General features: G+C 44.9%; 1 non-coding gene across 1 annotated transcript; it reads right to left on the bottom strand.

Annotated features, from left to right (window-relative positions):
- Positions 1-6,740: 6,740 nt before the first annotated feature.
- trnai-aau (transfer RNA isoleucine (anticodon AAU)) lies at positions 6,741-6,814 on the bottom strand. Its single transcript has one exon. It is a non-coding gene; the product is annotated as a tRNA-Ile (tRNA).
- Positions 6,815-7,086: the final 272 nt, after the last annotated feature.

The raw sequence follows: 7,086 nt of genomic DNA, 5'->3' as shown, positions 1-7,086 counted from the left end.
CTCGGGGGGGGCTCCGGTCCCTATTTATCGACCATGGTCACCAAGTGAATTAAGAATAATTGTGGAAGGATTGGCAGACGCCAAAACCAATATTGAAAAGGCCATAGACCAGTTAAAAGTAATCATCTTGTGCCACGAACCCAGTATATTAGATGGTCAAATCTTACTGAAAGCATGGTTAAAGGACACAAAATTTGCCGAACTTGAGATAAAATTCAAAGATTTTAAAACCCATCGAGAGGCTCCGGATGCAGATCCCAGCACGAAGCCAGGAGAGGGGTTCTGGGGAAGATGTTGGGAAGCCTTACATTCAGTGTTCCCGAGGAAAACGAATTGGTCCAAAATTATGGAAACTACACAAAGAAAGGAGGAGGATGTTGAGGATTATGTAGAAAGAGTGCGAGAGATCATGAACCAATGTTCAGGCATGAAAATGGAGGAGGTAGAGGCTCCTATGATCAGCGCCGTGGTAAACGGGCTACGGCCCGAACTCAGAGATCCCTTTAAACTAGTTTGTCTCGGATGGCGACAGGAATCGCTATCCAAGGTTGTATCTATGTTAAAGGACATACAAGAGCGAAATAGAGAATCTAAAAGCAAGGTCACCATGTTTGTAGGACAAGCAGCTCCAATGACACCCACCCCGGTGACACCGTCCTACGCCCCACCCCTGGGTAGAGGAAGAGGGCGAGCCAGAGGAGGATATTACAGGGGAAGAGGGAGAGGAGGTGCAGGGCAGGAACAATATTATACCTGTCACAATTGTGGACAGATTGGACACTGGGCTAGAACTTGCCGGGCAAAACAGCAACAACCAAATCATGATTGGACTCAACAGGCAGGTAATAGAGCACACCCTCCCCCTTCAGAACCCAACCCGTATGCGACCCAAGTCCAGGTACATGCTAGACCTCAGACTAATTTCTCTGTGCAAGATCCATTTGGATCACAGAATCAAAAGCAATTCGGCCAACCACCAAATTGCCCGTATAATGATCAATGACGCCCAATCCCAGACCCGAGTGCTGCGAACAAACAGCTGCCTGTCGTTTCGTTAAATGTCATAGGAGAACCTGAAGTAAAAATACGAATACAAGGAAAGGATGTCCCATTCCTAGTGGATACTGGTGCCACCTATTCGGTCCTTTCAAGGGAGGATACGAGGGGAATTCCCACTTCCACTAATCAAACCTCAGTGATTGGACTATCTGGACACGCACACCAAATGTTTTTCTCCAACCCTATCAGTGTACAAATAGAGGATTACGAAGATAGTCATTCATTCCTACTGTCTAAAGAGGTTCCAGTGAATCTGTGTGGACGTGACCTGTTATGTAAAATGAATGCCACGATCCTCTGTTCCCCAGCTGGTCTGGAGGTTCGAGTCCCCATAGATAAATGTGGCGCATATCCACTACTTCAACCCACAACTCCCATATTGTATGCCTGGGAAAATTTGGACCCCACACTAAGCAAAACCCTATCCTATTTGGTTGGTTCATATTGGTGTGTAACAAGGTTAATCACAGACTACCTCAAATCTCAAACCTTGGGCAAGTGGTACGAAACATTACACTGCACAGCATATTGTGACAAAACGGGATCAGACGCTACAGCACAAATCTTTTATCAACCATTCCTGCACCAGAAACATCAATTGATGATCGGAAAAATCTTTATCGGACTCGAAGGGATAGCGGCAGGGGTTGAATTATCCTCCCACAGTCAGAGCTTGTTTAGGGTTAAATGGAGCGTTCCACACTGCACCCTTGCGGTTGCAGGCACACATAAACCCCAGGATTTGGGACAGATGGTTAAAAGAATGCAAGGATCCCCAGTACAAGAGGAATGGCACACACGTAATGGAACTTTGGGGCAACATGAAAAGGGGGGAGGCTATTCTGTCAAGTTGAATGGGAAAGTATACTTCGATGCTGTCTTAGAAGAAAGGATGCTCTCAGCCACTAGCTTCCCAGTACGACAAAGCACAGCAGAGCTTCTTGCTAAAGTTCCAGAACAACTATGGTCTACACACGCTAATGAAGTAGGGAGGATGCTTACCGCACAACCCTATAAGGTAGCAATCAATTCAACCGCCCCGCTCCCCAAGGAGCCCAAATACCCCTTGTCCCCAGCCGCAGAACAAGGTATTGAGCCAGTCATAAAGTCCCTGCTGGCCCAGGGATAATCGTTCCAACTAGAAGTCCATGTAACACACCGATCTTTCCGGTGCAGAAGCCCAATAGTGACAAATGGAGATTTGTCCAAGACCTACGAGCCGTGAATCATTCGGTATTCCCAACTTATCCAGTGGTACCCAACCCGGCAATTATACTTGCCAGTATTCCGGCATCATCAACGTATTACACAGTAGTTGATCTGTGTTCAGCATTTTTCTCAATACCTATTCACCCAGAGTCTCAATTCCTGTTTGCCTTCACGTATAAAGGACGCCAATATACGTGGACAAGACTCCCGCAGGGATTTACCGAGAGCCCTACCATATTCTCACAGTGCCTAAAGAGGGATCTGGAAGATGTAATTTTACCAGCAGGTTCTACACTTGTGCAGTATGTTGACGACTTATTGCTCGCCTCACCCTGCAAATTGGCCTGCGAAACGGACTCCCTTGTGTTATTAAAAGCTCTGGCCTCGAAAGGACAAAAGGTGTCAAAGGCAAAGTTACAATTTGTCTCAGAAAAGGTTCGGTATCTAGGGCACGAATTGGTCAGGGATACGAGACAATTGACACAAGACCGAGTAAAAGCAATCTGCTCTGCCCCACTACCAGTAACCAAGAGAGAAATGAAACACCTCCTCGGCATGACAGGATACTGCCGGCAATGGGTTATGAGTTATTCCGAGATTGTTAGACCACTGTTAGACATGTCCATGCCCGCACTACCAGAGAAGTTGATTTGGAATGAGGTATCCCGGAATGCTTTTCAGAACCTTAAACAGTCCCTCACTTCAGCACCCGCCTTGGGATTACCAGATTACACTAAGCTATTCAAATTATTTGTGCATCACAAGTCGGGTTTTGCACAATCTGTTTTGACTCAGTTACATGGGGACAGGCAGCGACCGGTTGCGTATTTCAGTACCCAACTAGACCCAGTGGCACGCGGACTACCAGGATGTCTTCCTTCGTTGGCAGCAGCTTATTATGCTATGCAACAGGCTCAGACAATAACTCTAAATCATCAGACCATTTTATATATCCCACACTCTGTCGAGATTTTACTTACTAAATGTGCCACCCAACACCTAACCTCCGCAAGAACCACCAAATACGAGGTCGAACTGTTATCAAATCCGAACCTTGTCATCAAAAGATGTACTACCTTAAATCCAGCCACTCTACTCCCCACGGAAGACGACAGCGAACCCCATTCATGTGAAATGGTAACCGAATTAGTGACTAAACCACGTATCAATCTAACAGATGTACCAATGTGTAACCCTGAGCTAGTGTACTATGTTGATGGATCAGCCTTACGAAATGATAGGGGCCAACCTAGAGCGGCTTATGCAATTGTAACTCAGTTTAATGTTGTCGAAACAGCCTCTCTTCCAGACTCCTTTTCAGCCCAACAAGCCGAATTGTTTGCGTTAACTCGAGCCTGTATTCTGGCTGAAGGACACACAGTTAATATCTACACTGACTCCAGGTATGCTTTTGGGGTATCACATGACTATGGACAAATTTGGAAGATTCGCGGGTACCTGACTTCTTCAGGAACCCCTATCAAAAATGCAGAACAAGTGGAAAATCTCCTGCGAGCCATTCAATGCCCCTTAAAACTTGCCATTATCAAATGCCAAGCACATACAGGCCAGTCGAATGAGGTGGCACTTGGGAATGCCAGAGCTGATAATGCAGCTAAGTCAGCAGCTCTGCAGAAAGGGGGGATGCAGGTGTCATTGTTCCCACTAAGGAAAAATAATTGCTCAGACCCGCCACCCACTATTAATGACGTGCTGGCCTTTCAGACACAGGCCAGTACGGAGGAGGTGGTGACCTGGACGAAGGATCAATGTTATGAAAATCCAGATGGAAAATGGGTTCACCATGACGGCCGCGTGGTGGCCCCTAGATCCTTACTTCCATGGATTGCCCGATGTGTTCATACATTCACACATGCAGGCAAAGGGGGATTGGCAGATTATATTTTGGCAACTTGGTATGCACCAGGTATTTCGGCAATTGCAAAACAAATCTGTGAAAATTGTGTTACCTGTCAGACAATGAATCCGGGTAAGACGGAAAAAGTAGAATCTGCCTCCCATCCAAATCCAGTCGGGCCTTTTGTACATTTACAAATGGATTTTATTGAATTACCTATGTGTATGGGATTCAAGTATGTATTAGTTATTGTAGATGTGTTCTCTAGATGGATTGAAGCCTTTCCATGTAAAAAGGCCGATGCCACTACTGTTGCTAAATGTTTGTCAAAAGAAATTGTACCGCGCTTCGGAATCCCTGCTAAGCTTTCTAGTGATAACGGGTCACATTTCACGGGAACTGTTATAAGAGAAATGTGTAAAGCTTTACAGATTAATCAACGTTTTCATTGCAGTTATCATCCACAATCAGCTGGACTTGTTGAAAGATATAATGGAATGCTTAAAAATAAGCTGGCAAAACTATGCAACGACACTGGACTGAAATGGACAGAACTGCTGCCCTTAGCTTTGATGGTAATGCGATCTGCAACCAACAGAACAACAGGCTTGTCACCACATGAGATAGTTATGGGACGTCCCCAACGACTACATTTTACAGCACCATTTACTGCAAAACAGATGGACATCCACAAAATGGAGGAAAATATGTTGAATTATTGTATTGCACTAACCAAATGTATTTCCAGCTTTCATTCACAGGTAAAGGAAGCCCAAGTCAAGCCAGCGGAAGGGAAGTATCATAACCTGGAGCCAGGGGAATTCGTTTACATCAAGATTTTTAAAAGGAAAAGCAGTCTACAGCCAAGATTCGAAGGACCATGCCAGGTCCTGCTGGCGACCAATACTGCAATCAAGGTAAAGGAAAGACCAACATGGATCCACGCATCCCATTGCAAACGGGCACCCGACCAGGAGGAAGGGACGAAGGAATCAGAGGAACAGAAAAAGGAAGACTGAATAAAGAACTTTATGGACTATGGGGACTGATGGTGCTGGGCTTGACAGGGTTTTACTTCGCATTATTGATTACACCAGGGGTACAGACCCACCACCGAAGGGAATTGCACGTAAACGTATTTATGGCACTTAGTCATAGGTATGCTCAAGAAAGAAACTTGTCGAGTTGTTGGATATGTTCCCATGTACCTGTCCACTCCAGGGGGGGTATTCCCCTGAGATCTGTCCCCTTTAACGAACCAGAAATGGTAGAATGGTTGACAGTGCAAAACAGGACAAAACTAACTAAGGGGCCAGAAACAAAGGAGCAAACAGAATGGAGGTCGGCAGGGTATAATCTTACAGCCTTCCAGGGATGGTACCAGCCCAATTATGATAATAACCATCAGCCTCCCTTCCTAAGCATTACTCCCAGAATAGGAAATCCTGAGGGTATAATATGCCTAGTGAGTAATGAAACTAAAAGAAATGGAAATGGAGAGAATGTACAAGATCAGAATGGATTGAGTTGTCCTTGTGAAGGACAAAATGGGGGAATGTGGAAATGTATTTTTATCTAAGCTGATACCATACGGTATTTGTGTGCCTTTTGATTAAAATGGAGTCCTGGCCCTTCCAGAACTTTCTGCATTTTAGCAGCCAGCTTATTATGAACAGCTAAACCTGCTGTTAGATGGCTGATGGTTATCAGACAGCTAGGAGACAAGTCATGCTGAGACAAGTAACCCCCCCCATGGTGCTCTCCTATTGTCTACACTACAGGAGTTCCATGTCACCCCACCCTTATCTTCTCGCCATTATCTCTTTCCTTTACATCATCCATTTGAAGCAAACAGGTAAACTGACCAGGAAATTGGATAATCTGTATTCACAATACAAGACAGGCGATAGCCCATTACCTATGACTCAAGGAGTAATGGCCGTTTGGCTTTCTGATAACCCTGACAAAAGGAAATATCTTGACACCATTTCAGGACCAGGATATAGTAATTAACTCGTTATCTGTATTCACTGACTGTGAGGCAGAGCAATACACAGGGAGAGGCCAGAACTTGGGTTTTACTGTATAAATATCTTGTGAAGCTGTACCATTGCGGAGGTTTCATTTAGCCCTTGACTGAGTGAAACCTACCCCTTGCGAGCAAGTAAATTAAAAGGGAAACTTCCATCGGAGCTGTAAGTGTCGGAGTCATTCTTTTCTGAGGACGAGATTTCGACAGTAGGCATCCACTGAAATCTATTTCATTCTGTCCTTTTCTCGGGATTTTTCACTCTCGGTGCCGGGTGAACATTTCATTTAGTGTTTTTGTCCTGAACTGCAGTCTTTTGCCCATCTCCAGGCGACAGAACCGTTCTGTCTGTCTGTTCCTACTTTTGAGCATTTACGGGAACAGGCCTCCGGTTCATCGTTTATCAGCAAACCAAGAAACAGAAATAAACAGAAAGATGTGCCTCTCCACCCCGTCGGCAAGTAGCAATGACTGTTATTCCAAATAATTCCCAACCCTTGGGATTCTGTGTGGATTTGTTTCATTATAAAGATTTGATTTTCAACGTGACTAAAAACCGAATAAAAATTATGAAAAACACTGAACTGGCCCGCACGGGGATCGAACCCGCGACCTTGGCGTTATTATCACCAAGCTCTAACCAACTGAGCTAACCGGCCACAAATTGTGTTAACGTTGCGTGAAAGCTCAGTCTGCGGGGATTGTGTTTCCAACTCACACTGGGTGACAGATTTACTCCATAGACATTGAACACATCACATCGCTTAAACATTGTTCACTGTTCATCGACAACACTGCGCAGAGTGTAAATAGAACGTAACAGAACGTAACAGCTAAATCTAAAAACAATTCATGTTGAAAATTATGATCACGCAACCGCTGAACAGCCCACTGTCCCGATATAAAATCAGCCACTACCCTTAGAATGAAG

Source organism: Pristiophorus japonicus, unplaced genomic scaffold, assembly GCF_044704955.1.
Source record: "Pristiophorus japonicus isolate sPriJap1 unplaced genomic scaffold, sPriJap1.hap1 HAP1_SCAFFOLD_56, whole genome shotgun sequence".
Taxonomy (NCBI): Eukaryota; Metazoa; Chordata; class Chondrichthyes; family Pristiophoridae; genus Pristiophorus; species Pristiophorus japonicus.
The sequence above is the reverse complement of the archived record's forward strand: the minus strand, read 5'-3'. Positions and strand labels throughout refer to the sequence as shown.